The sequence below is a fragment of the Hyla sarda genome, chromosome 2 (genome assembly GCF_029499605.1).
Source record: "Hyla sarda isolate aHylSar1 chromosome 2, aHylSar1.hap1, whole genome shotgun sequence".
NCBI classification, from domain to species: domain Eukaryota; kingdom Metazoa; phylum Chordata; class Amphibia; order Anura; family Hylidae; genus Hyla; species Hyla sarda.
In genome coordinates, this window is record NC_079190.1 from 76,884,193 (window position 1) to 76,896,384 (window position 12,192).

The 12,192-nt window shown below is 42.3% G+C and overlaps 1 protein-coding gene across 7 annotated transcripts in view; it reads right to left on the bottom strand.

Annotated features, from left to right (window-relative positions):
- The window catches only part of LOC130358635 (formin-like protein 3), a 289,106-nt gene that overhangs the window by 81,701 nt on the left and 195,213 nt on the right, over window positions 1-12,192 (bottom strand). The window contains exon 1 of one of the 7 annotated variants that reach the window (XM_056562147.1): window positions 10,000-10,255. The exons of 5 other annotated variants lie outside the window; for them this stretch is intronic. The gene's annotated coding sequence lies outside the window, so the exon portion shown is untranslated. Of the gene's footprint in view, window positions 1-8,058; window positions 8,346-9,999; window positions 10,256-12,192 lie in introns of those variants that run through there. One more of the 7 variants, XM_056562149.1, reaches the window with a different exon arrangement.

Here is a 12,192-nt window from a genome sequence, read left to right on the forward strand (position 1 = left end):
AAAATCTATATGCAGATTTTCTGTACAGAAATCGGCAACAATGTCATAAGCAGACAGTCTGCACCTATTTACCGCAAATAGTTTTCTATGCAGTACGCGAACAAACCCTAATGAAGTTTTTGATTAAATCTGCAGCAAATCCTCAGCAAATCCTCAGCGTGTGAACATACCATAAGGGTCTATTTACATGGCAGAATTTCCACTTGCGGAATTCCGCATCAAAAGACAGCCCGTAGACTTCTATGGGATTCCGCACTCTTATTCAACCTTCTGAAATTCCACTTGCGGAATTTCCGCACAGATTTCGCACCAATTCCGCAAGCGGAAATTCAGAAAAGTGAATGGGAGTGCGGAATCCCATAGAAGTCTACGGGCTTTTATTTAAGGGTATGTTCACACTACGTAATTCCCACCGAATTCTGCGATCGAAATCATACGCTGTGAACACAAATATCAGTGTGAATGGGTTTCCTTGAGACCTGATCACACTGAGTAATGTTCATTCTTTGCGTGGAAGTCTGTGAGCCCTCAATAGCCATCAATGGTGAAGGTGCTGTGCGGTCTTACCACCGAAGTATTTCGGCAGCCGCTGCCAGAATGGAATCTCCGCTTGCAGAATTCTGCAAGTGGAGATTCCATTCAAAATCCGTAGTGTGAGCATACTCCGGTGGAAAACATTTTTTTTTTTTTTAAATCAACTGGTGCCAGAAAGTTAAACAGATTTGTAAATTACTTCTATTAAAAAAATCTTAATCCTTCCAGAACTTATTAGCTGCTGAATACTACAGAGGAAATTATTTTTTTTGGAACACAGAGCTCTCTGCTGACATCATGACCACAGTGCTCTCTGCTGACACCTCTGTCCATTTTAGGAACTGTCCAGAGCAGCATATGTTTGCTATAGGGATTTTCTACTACTCTGGATAGCTCTTAAAATGGACAGAAATAAAAAATAAATAAATAAATAAAATAAAAAGGGTTTCCACCGGAGAACCCCTTTAAAGAGTACCAGTCCTCAAACCATATTTTGTAAACTAACTCAGATTATATTCCCTAACTACTCTTAACACCCCGTCTGCCCTAAATAAAAAATTTCCGAGCTTTAAAAAGCTCTGTATCATACCTTTCCCCTTGCTCACATTGTGTGAGCTCCCGGCAGGAGAAAGTGGGCGTTCCCCAGTAGGCACAACGTCACTGAAGCCTGTGAGAGGTGCCTCGCCTTGCCCTGCATGCACTTCCTGAGTTTGGACTTCTGCAAGTCCAGTAGGAGACCAAACTAACTGTTTGACTTGTGCAGGTAACAAAACAGAGCCACCTAGTGGCCTTTTTTTCAATCACATTAAAACATATAAAGGTTGTGAATTTTAACAGCAAGTAACAGCAAAGTGTCTTATAGTTACATAAGGAACAATATATTAAAAGTTTAGTTTGGTGACAGGTACTCGTTAAGGCGGAATACCGTAAGCGGAATTTTGTAAACGGAAATTCTGCTGTGTGAATAGACTCTAAGGGTCTAATTCACACGACAGAATTTCTGTTGGCAGAATTCCGCCTCAAATGAAAGCCCAATAGACTTTGATGGGATTTCACAATTCTGAATTTCTGAATGCGGAATTTCCGCACGAATTCCACACCAATTCCGCACAAAATCCGCCGAACTCTATATGATACAGAGCTTTTTAAAGCTCAGAAAAAGTAGAAGAGTAGTTAGGGAATATAATCTGAGTTAGTTTACAAAATATGGTTTGAGGACTGGTACTCTTTAAAGGGGTTCTCCGGTGGAAAAGTTATTTTTTTTTAATCTCTGTCCATTTTAAGAACTATCCAGAGTAGTAGAAAATCCCCATAGCAAACATATGCTGCTCTGGACAGAGGTGTCAGCAGAGAGCACTGTGGTCCAAAAAGAAAATAATTTCCTCTGTAGTATTCAGCAGCTAATAAGTTCTGGAAGGATTAAGATTTCTTAATAAAAGAAATGTACAAATCTGTTTAACTTTTTGGCACTAGTTGATTTAAAAAATTTTTTTCCACCGGAGTACCCCTTTAATTATAGTACCTTATGTACCTTACCAAACCCAGTACTATAGATAGTAACAAAAGTTGGCCCAGGTTTATTCTCCATACTCATTGGATTTATTATAAAACATCTGTGTCCAATCCTTAATACAACAGAGCTCAGAAATCTAAAGACCACTGTGGTTATCCCTTCTGCTTCCATCTATAACAAGTATCCCATTCTTCCACTACTAAACTGTAGTAGAGATACATCTAGCTGAGTGAGTTCGCCCCCTGGTAGGGCATGGATCTTGAGTTCAGATGACATGATCTAGCTGCGGTAGGTTTACGATAAGTATACGTATGAAATACACCCTGCTCCTTATAACATCCAATTATGAAGAGATATGAAATTAACATTCCAATTATTAGTGAACTTAGATTATTGTTAAAAGGGTACTCCACCCCTAGACATCTTATTTCCTATCGAAAGGATAGGGGATCTCGCAGCTGGGACCAAGCATTCTAAACGAATGCCGATGCTGCACAGAGATCGCGGGATCCCCCGCAATCAGACATCTTATCCCATATCCCTTGTCACATCACGGCCATGCCCCTCGTGACAGCACACCAGCCCCCTCAATGCAAGTCTAAAAAATATTTTTTTTTTTTTCCAGTAGAGTACCCCTTTTAAAAAAAAAAAAATTACACAAAATAATTGTGAGAGGATATCCGTCATAACAATTAACATGATTTTGTGGGGCACAAGTTAGGAAAACACGGGTCCTGTAAAGGTTAAACATACCTATGTAGCAGTGTCAGCACTTTGGTGGGCTCAGATCAGCTGACAGATCACCTAGCCTGCACTATGAGCTCTAAGCTAAAATGTACACCAATAGGACAATAAATAGGTTTCACTGACCTCCTTCCTTTACACATAAAGGGTAACTGTGCTGTATTTTGCTGCGTGTTTTCTGCAGCTCATTTTGCTACCCATCAATTGGTTGGAAAATAGGCAGCAGCGAATATGAAGCAAAATACGGCACATATGACCCTACCCTAAGAAATTACCAGCACTTACCACTATTTCCTTTTCCTACATACTCAGAAGTGAAGGGGAGGGGAAAAAAAAGGATAAAATATTAGTTTCGGAAATTTCTAAGATCCATAAAGGTCCTGGAAAAAAAAAAAATTCTTATTGTATCCTTGTATAAATATCTTTGGGTAAGCCGCATTGCTCTAAAAGAGAATCTGTCAGCAGATCTGAGCCCACCAAAGTGCTGACACGGCAACATAGGTATGTTTAACCTTTACAGGACCTGTCTTCAATCAGACTGCACGGATAACAGAAAGTGATGTTTTTATAACTCATGACACCCAAAAGTGTCCGACCTTACTGGGCATCCCTGAGAATAGCAAGCATCTTGACTCTGTATGCCTATGTTCACACTGCGTTTTCAGCACATATTTTGATGTGTAATACGCATTAAAATACATGCTTAATTTTTTACTGGAATATGCTCTTTTTTTTTTAGCTCATATTTTAAATAAGGCAGAATAAATGACATGTCACTTATTACAAATGCCTTTCTTGGAAATGTTCATTGGAGATGCTGGATAACAATTCATAGTTGTTACGATCACAGCAGGTGGTGGATCCTCTGGGCCCTTGTGGCAGATGACGCGGGCCGTGCCAGGGAGCGGAGTCTAAGGTGCTGATGATTTTCACCAGAGCCCGTCGCAGCAAGACCATCCCGCTTTGCGCCGGGCTCTGGTGAAAACCAGCTGCACCTTAGACTCTGCTCCCTGGCACGGCCCGCGTCATCTGCCACACAGGTCCACCGGATCCACAGCCACCGTGTGAGTCCTGCTTTCTGCCGTGAGTCTTTACAGTAAGATCTGGCCCAGGGCAGTGGGAGGTGCACACACTTATAGGGAAGGAACAGGTGAACTAGGGCATACTGGCCCTTTAAATCACAGAGCTCCGGCACGGGGGCATGCACGCCCGGACTGAGAACACGGAAGACCAGGGAGGTGAGTGACAGACGAATGACAGTCGCATGTGGGTGCGTCCAGCGATGCAAATTCAAGCCCCACCGGTAGCGGGGACACGAGAGGTGAGTGGTCACGGCCAGCATGTCTGGCTGGAGCGCTGAGGTTACAATAGTATTCAATGGAACTAAAAGGCGTCCATGATAAAAATGCAGTGCAAAGTGCAATGTACTTTGCATTATTTTATGGAAAAATATGCCATTTTAAACAAAGCCTACACCTTCCCTAACCTCCCCCTACAGCTGTTTATCGGCATAATGCACATGCGCCCTCTCTGAGCAATACTGGCCGTGGCAGCAGCAGAGGTTGAGCGTGCGCATGCGCATTAGAAATGTCTATGCCCACAGCAGCACTTGCTGGTTTCAGGAATGCCTGCCCAATTGTATGTGGTACAAGAGTTATCCATTTCCCATGCAAAACCCATGTGGTGGTGTTAAGATTCCCCTTAAAGGGGTTGTGCGCTGCCCCGCAGTTCGGAGCTCTGCTCACAGCGTCCGGAAGTTCATTACTCTGAACGCTGTGTGCGGGCTTCCGTGTTTGCAGCCGCCGGGCGTAACGTCACGCCCGGCCCCTTCGTGACGTCTCGCCCGCCCCCTCGTGCTGTCACGCCCGCCCCCTCTACCAAAGTCTATGGGAAGGGGGCGTGACAGCGGTCGCACCCCCTTCCCATAGACTTTCGTCGGGCAAGACGTCACGAAGGGGCCGGGCGTGACGTCACTCCCGGTGGCTGCTAACAAGGAAGCCCGCACACAGCGTTCAGAGTAATGAACTTCCGGACGCTGTGAGCGGAGCTCCGAACTTCAGGGCAGCGCACAACCCCTTTAATCCTATCGTGCTGGAACCAATGATACAGTATGAAATACAAACAATAATGGCCAACATCATCCACAACAGCACTGCATCGTCTCCTGGCAGGAAAGGTCATTGGTAATTTGATCTGTCTATGCAATAAAAGATTTGTTCCTTGTACAATAGCAATTACCATTATGCACAGCGCTAAATACATTACCAAGGCACAGTCACCCTGGCAGATAATTCCGCTTCAGTTCGCAGCCTTGACTCCCAATACAATGTACTGTAGAAGAAGTATAGACTTTAAAGGGGTTATCCAGAAATAAAAAAAACACAGCTATTGTCTTTCAAAAACCGCTCCCAGTCTGTCTCCAGGTTGGGTGTGGTTCTGCAGCTCAGTTCCATTGAAGTGAATAAAGCCAAGTTGTAAAATTACACCCAACCTGGAGACAGACGTGGAGCTGTTTTTGAAATAAATTTGCTATCTTTTTCTATTCCTGGATAACCCCTTTAAGCCTTGGAGTTGTTCAGATTGACAGTCCTCCATAATTTCTATGGATGGTGGAACATGGGTGATTGACGGATGCAAAAAATCTCATGTCTAGAGCCATCCAGTTATAAGCATAAAAAGCCTAAAAGGGTATTGACATCTCATAAGGAGAGGACAGGTTCCCAAGTAACGTCATCGCTTTATGATCACTGGTGGTCCAACCTCTGGGACCTCCACCAATTTTAAGAAAGAATGGTCTGCAGCTCTAATTCTGTTCACGGTCCCTGCACAGCCAGATGGGGGAAGGAATAAGAATCAGACCCTTCTTGTGTCCAGAGGTTGTACACCCCCCCCCCCCCCCACAGACCATAAATAATGGGACAGCCCAGTTATAGGTCATCAGTGTGTGTGATAGGAATATTGCATTATCAACCAGCTACTATAGGACTCATATTTCAGATTTTAATAAAAAGAATTTTAAAAACATAAAAGAAAAAAGAAAAAAAATACTAGTTCCTCGGTCTCCAAACTGTAGACCTCCAGCTGTTGCAAAACTACAACTCCTAGCATGCCCGGACAGCCGTTGGCTGTCCGGGCATGCTAGGAGTTGTAGTTTTGCAGCAGCTGGAGGTCTACAGTTTGGAGACCGAGGAACTAGTTGTATTTTTTTTTTAATGTTTTTAAAATTCTTTTTAGTAAAATCTGAAATATAATGAGTCCTATAGTAGCTGGTTGATGCTGGGAGTTGTAGGTTTGCAACGGCTGGAGCCCCACCGTTTGGAGACCACTGATCTAGTTGAAGAGGAAAGCTCAAGGGATCAGAATTTCTGCAGAACATCTTCATAGTAAATCCAAACAAAACAAATCTCAGGTTTATTATAAACCAAAGAAAAAGAACTGCAAGAGGTTAAAAACCAGCAGTTCTTCAGAAACATGTCCTTCCGCCTCCATTCTCCATTCAAAAAATGAATATTTCCCGAATCCTCTGAGGCTTGTAAAGACAATGGGGCCATTTCCTTTGCTTGTTTGTATACACGCTCATATGTGAAGGATTCCACAAAAGCCACCGGAATGTAAAGTTTCTAATTTTAATTAAAACTTTTTTGGTGAAACCCATCTACGATTATGGATTTGTAGCAACACATACATATCCTTACACCATAATATATATTATATATTATATATATATATATATATATATATATATATATAAAGTGTATGTGAGCAAAATGAAATGGTTTATAAAACATATTAAAGGGGTTATCCAGGAAAAAAATATTTTTTTTATATCTCAACATATATCAACTGGCTCCAGAATGTTAAACAGATTTGTAAATTACTTCTATTAAAAAAAAATCTTAATCCTTCCAGTACTTATGAGCTGCTGAAGTTGAATTGTTCTTCTCTGTCTAAGTGCTCTCTGATGACACCTGTCTCGGGAACCGCCCAGTTTAGAAGCAAATCCCCATAGCAAACCTCTTCTACTCTGTGCAGTTCCCGAGACAAGCAGAGATGTCAGCAGAGAGCATTGTTGCCAGACAGAAAACAACAACTCAACTTCAGCAACTGATAATTATTGAAAGGATTAAGATTTTTTTAATAGAAGTAATTTCCAAATCTGTTTAACTTTCTACTTATATGTAAGGACTTGCTTTATCTGTATTAGTTATCTACTTTTTTCTTTCATTCTCATTTTTTCCTATTTTTGGATGACATTTTGGTGTCTTCAGAAACAATCACCAGGTTTCCATATAGTTATGGTTAGAGCTGGGCGGTATGACCAAATATGTGTAGAAAAAGAAGAGTATCCAGCTCGAAGTTCCAGATAAAACGTAACATTTATTTGAAAATCCATAAAAGCAGTAGTTTACCAACACATGGGTACAAAGACAAAAGAATGTGTACAAATATCTCAACCTAGGACTAATATACAGTCAATGTTTGAAAAGCCCTTCTGATTTAAAGGGGTACTCCGGTGAAAACCTTTTTTCTTTTAAATCAACTGGTGGCAGAAAGTTAAACATATTTGTAAATTACTTCTATTAAAAAATCTGAATCCTTCCTGTACTTATTAGCTGCTGAATACTACAGAGGAAATTCTTTTCTTTATGGAATGCTCTCTGATGACATCACAAGCACAGTGCTCTCTGCTGACGTTATTATAATAATAATAAAGCTTTATTTATCGTTGTCCTTAGTGGGATTTGAACCCAAGGCCCCAGCACTGCAAGGCAGCAGTGCTAACCACTGAGCCACCATGCTGCCCTTAGCATACATCTGCTATGCATGGTTGCTAAAATGGACAGAGATGTCAGCAAAGAGCACTGTGCTCATGATGTCATCATTGTTCCAAAAAGAAAAGAATTTCCTCTGTGGCATTCAGCAGCTAATAAGTACTGGAAGGATTAAGATTTTTTAATAGAAGTAATTTACAAATATGTTTAACTTTCTGCCACCAGTTGATTTAAAAGAAAAGGTTTTCACCGGAGTACCCCTTTAACACACAAGTGGCCCTAAACCAGCCCTTTTGAGCAAGGACCCTGCCGAAACCATGTGTCTTTAACCCCCCCCCCCCCCTTCTACTATTAAGAAGGTGGAGTCTGTACGTTTTCATTTTGACAATGTTTATGTGTCACCAGTACACAGCACGGGAATACCCCCTGCTAAATTAATAAAAATACCATATAGGAAAGCCCCTGTAAGAAAATTAAGAAATTAGTATCCTGTACCTATTAGTAGTAAAACTCATCCGTTCTAACATACGAATTTCCCCAGTCACGGTTTAGGGTGTGAGCATTTGGCAGAGAAGACTAAGAAATCCCAGAACTGATGACACAACGATCTGGAAATCACCCATATAAGCCGATACCTAGGGACATTATCATTTTTATTTCTCCTAAATTCTTGCAGGACTGTAACCTCTTGTCTAAATTCTCTTGCCGGATTATCTGAAAGTGCCCGGTTTTATGTGTACCCCTTACTACAAAGGCTCTTCTACACAGTGGGTGAGATCTATCAAAACTTGTGCAGAGGAAAAGTTGCTGAGTTGCCCATAGCAACCAATCAGATGGCTTCTTTCATTTTGCAGAGGCCTAGTTAAAAATGAAAGAAGTGAGCTGACTGGTTGCTATGGGCAACTGGGCAAACCAGTTGTGTAGTTTTCTTTGTGGGTTTTAATTCCCTACAATTTATTTTCCACGGTATTTACTAAGGTTTCCCGAAATTTTCCACTTTCCCTACACTTTGCTTTTTTTTACACATGTTCTGATCTGTCGGGTTTTCCTCAGCTCAAATTCACCACATTTAATGTGGAAACCTTAGTAAATATGTTGGGTTTTTCTGAAAAGGTCAGGAACACGCCCCTTTGTGGTGACCCTTTTCCCAACAGTCAGGCCATTTTTTTTTTTTTTTTTTAGCAAAATGGAGAGTTAATCAGGGTTTTTTTCAATTCTGGCGCAAATTCTGGCGCAGACAGAGTTTCTGGCGCAATGCGCCACAATCTGGCGCACAACCCGACAAAATGTCGGGTTTGCAATAGTAGATGAGGGACGGTGTATAAATCCCTATCGTGGTGTTTTGCCTCCAGCAACAAAAGTAAACTCCACTTGGGTTTGGTCGAATCGTGTTCTTTGCTCCTGGATGAATGTAAGATCCCCATAATAGAGCAGCGATCCCCAACCTGTGGCAAAACTACAACTCCCAGCATGCCCTGACAGCCACAGGTTCAGGAACACTGTCATAAAGAGTTATTGCTGAGATTGGTGACAGCTGGATGGGTCACCGTATTGCCAGTGCCACCATATAGCTGTGCCAGCTTAGCACATTGATGCCCCTTCCTATGCACACATATAATATTATCACAATTTTCACCCGTTCACCATATTCTATATCTATGACTAGTACACAATGTTATGGCAATCTAGCTGTTACAAGACTACAACTCCCAGCATGCCCGTGTTGTAGTTTTGCAACAGCTGGAGAGCCACAGGTAGGAGATCACTATATTACTGGGTTTCTAAAACCAGTGTGCAAAACTACAACTCCTAGCATGGCCGGACAGCCAACGGCTGTCCGGGCATGCTGGGAGTTGTAGTTTTGCAACAGCTGAAGTCACCCTGGTTGGGAAACACTGCCCTATCAGCTCATAGGTAAATGCATCAAAAACCAAAATTTAAAGGAGATCTGCAGCCATAGACACTTATCCCCTTTCTGCAGGATAGGGTATAAGTGTCTGTGGGGGGGTCCAAACACTGGGGGTCCCCCTGTGATCTCCTCTACGGGGCCCTGGCCGACACCCCCTCTCCATGGATCTCTATGGGAGAGGCGGAGATTCAGCGTTCGTACTAGGGATGCACCGATATTGATTTTTTTAGGGCCGATACCGATAATCTGCGACCTTTCAGGCCGACAGCCGATAACTTATACAGATATTCCGGTATAAGTTATCGGCTAATTCCCCCGCATTTTCAAAGAGCTTTGTGCCGCGGTTTACACTGTTCATGTCAGCTTTGTAAAAGCGGGCGCTTAAAATCAGTGAACTGTGGCGGCTTTTGCGGGGCCAGAGACCGCTGCCGTCCGCTTCTATCCCCCTGCCTGTCCTGGGGTCCTCCCTAGTCCAACCACCACCGCCGCTGCCCCATTGCCTCCCTCATCCCCGGTTTTATAATTACCTGTTCCCGGGGTCCGCGCTACTTCCGGCTCCAGCGGCGTCCTGAGCTGTCACTGTGCACACTGACTGTGACGTCGCGTTGAGGACTCTCCCATAGAGCTGTATGGAGGGGGCGGGTCATTGACCTCAGTGAGGTCGACGACACGTGCATTAGCCGTGCAGAGCCGCAGCAATGCCGGGTCCCCGTACAAGATATCGCGGAGGGGACCCAGTGATCAGACACTTATCCCCTGCGGATAGGATATAAGGGGGAGATTTATCAAAAAATTGTCCAGAGGAAAAGTTGCCGAGTTGCCCATAGCAACCAATCAGATCACTTCTTTCATTTTTTAAACGGTCTCTGAGAAATGAAAGAAGAGATCTGATTGGTTGTTATGGGCAACTCAGCAACAAAAAAAAAAAAAATCTTATTTCATGAACAGTGTAAACCGCGGCACAAAGCTCTTTGAAAATGTGGTCGATACTTTTTGCGCCAAGATTTTGGCACGAAAAGTATCAACCACATATTCAAAGAGCTTTGTGCCGCGGTTTACACTGTTCACGTCAGTTTCGTAAAAGTTGATATTGATAATATTTTCAAAGGGGCGAGAGTCCAGTTTACATCAAAAATTTCACACCCGCTTTTTGATAGTGTAGAAATCACAGAAATTGTTGTAGTTTCATTGTTTTTTTTTTCCCTTTCTTTGTTTTTTGGGGAAAAGGTGTTATTTAAGTAATTATTTAAAAAATCTATCATTTATATTGAAAAATGTTATTTAAAAAAAAAAAAATTATTTTTATTTTATTCATTTTTTCTTGGTCACTGCACCTGCACTCACATTTAAGCTCAGAATTGTTTTATTTATACAATTATCGCTTGTCTGGGCACTAGTAACCATGGAATATTTCGTGAGATGTTTCTGCGAGAATTTTCTGGGATGTAAAATTTGGCGCAAAAATCTGCAATTTTGGTGCAAAAAAAAAAATCCAATACGGCTGCAACAAAAAAAAAATTGGGGCGGGAAAAAATACAAAAGTGGCGCAAAAATGAATTTTCACATATTTTCATATTTCCAAAGCAGCATAAAAGACCTTTGAAAATGTGAGGAGGAAAAAAAAAAAGGTGTGAATAATATCGCTGGAACAGAAATTACAGTAGTTTTGGAGAATCTCCCCCCAATGTATACTAAAGAGAGTTCCCTATATACATTTATGTATCCCGATTATTAGAATAATTTCTGTCCATGTGAAGCAGTTGTTCCATTCCAGAAGCTCAGCAGTAAATAATAAAGCTAATTTACCATACAGAAGGATGAAGCTAGGACGTATCTGGCACAAGCACAGCCGCTGCCAGCTCCTGGCACATATCACAAATCTCTTACAGATTAGAGTTGCTTCATATTAGCTACTTGATGGATGAAATAATCCTCATACATATACACTCGCGGTAATTTCGGTCTTATTTACTAAAGAGCACCTCTGCCTAAAAAAACAAACATGTATACCTGAACGGTATCAACACAGCGTAGACGAAGAAAAACATAGCAAAATGCATAAAACAGCTGCTGATGCCATCACTGTGTATTATATCATCATGTGGATTAACAGCCAGCACAATCAACACTACACATACTAGTGACGCTGTAAGGACTATTGTGTACTGTGTCGCCATATGGCCAACACCGAATGAACTAGAACTATCACTTTTGACTGCTGAAAAAAAAAAAAAAAATACAAAATAGTGGATTTCATTAGGATAGTCGTTGCTGCTGATGTCATAACTAAATGTTACGTCATCATGTGAACTATTGGACTTTATGTAGAACATATGCTGCCTTACTCTGTGCTGATGATGTCCTCATTGTCTACAAAGCTTTGATATCAATATGGAGTAGGGCTGCGATATTAAAGGGGTACTCCGCCCCTAGACATCTTATCCCCTATCCAAAGGATAGGGGATAAGATGTCAGATCGCCGGGGATCGCTGCTGCAGCACCCCGCTATCATTACTGCGCAGAGCGAGATAGCTCTGCATGTAATGGCGGGCAATACAGAGGCCGGAGGATCGTTACGTCACAGCTCCGCCCCTCGTGACGTCGCGGCCCGCCCCCATCAATACAAGTCTATGGGAGGGGGCGTGGCGGTTGTCACGCCCCCTGCCATAGACTTGCTTTAAGGGGACGGGACGTGACGTCATGAGGGGCGGAGCCATGAC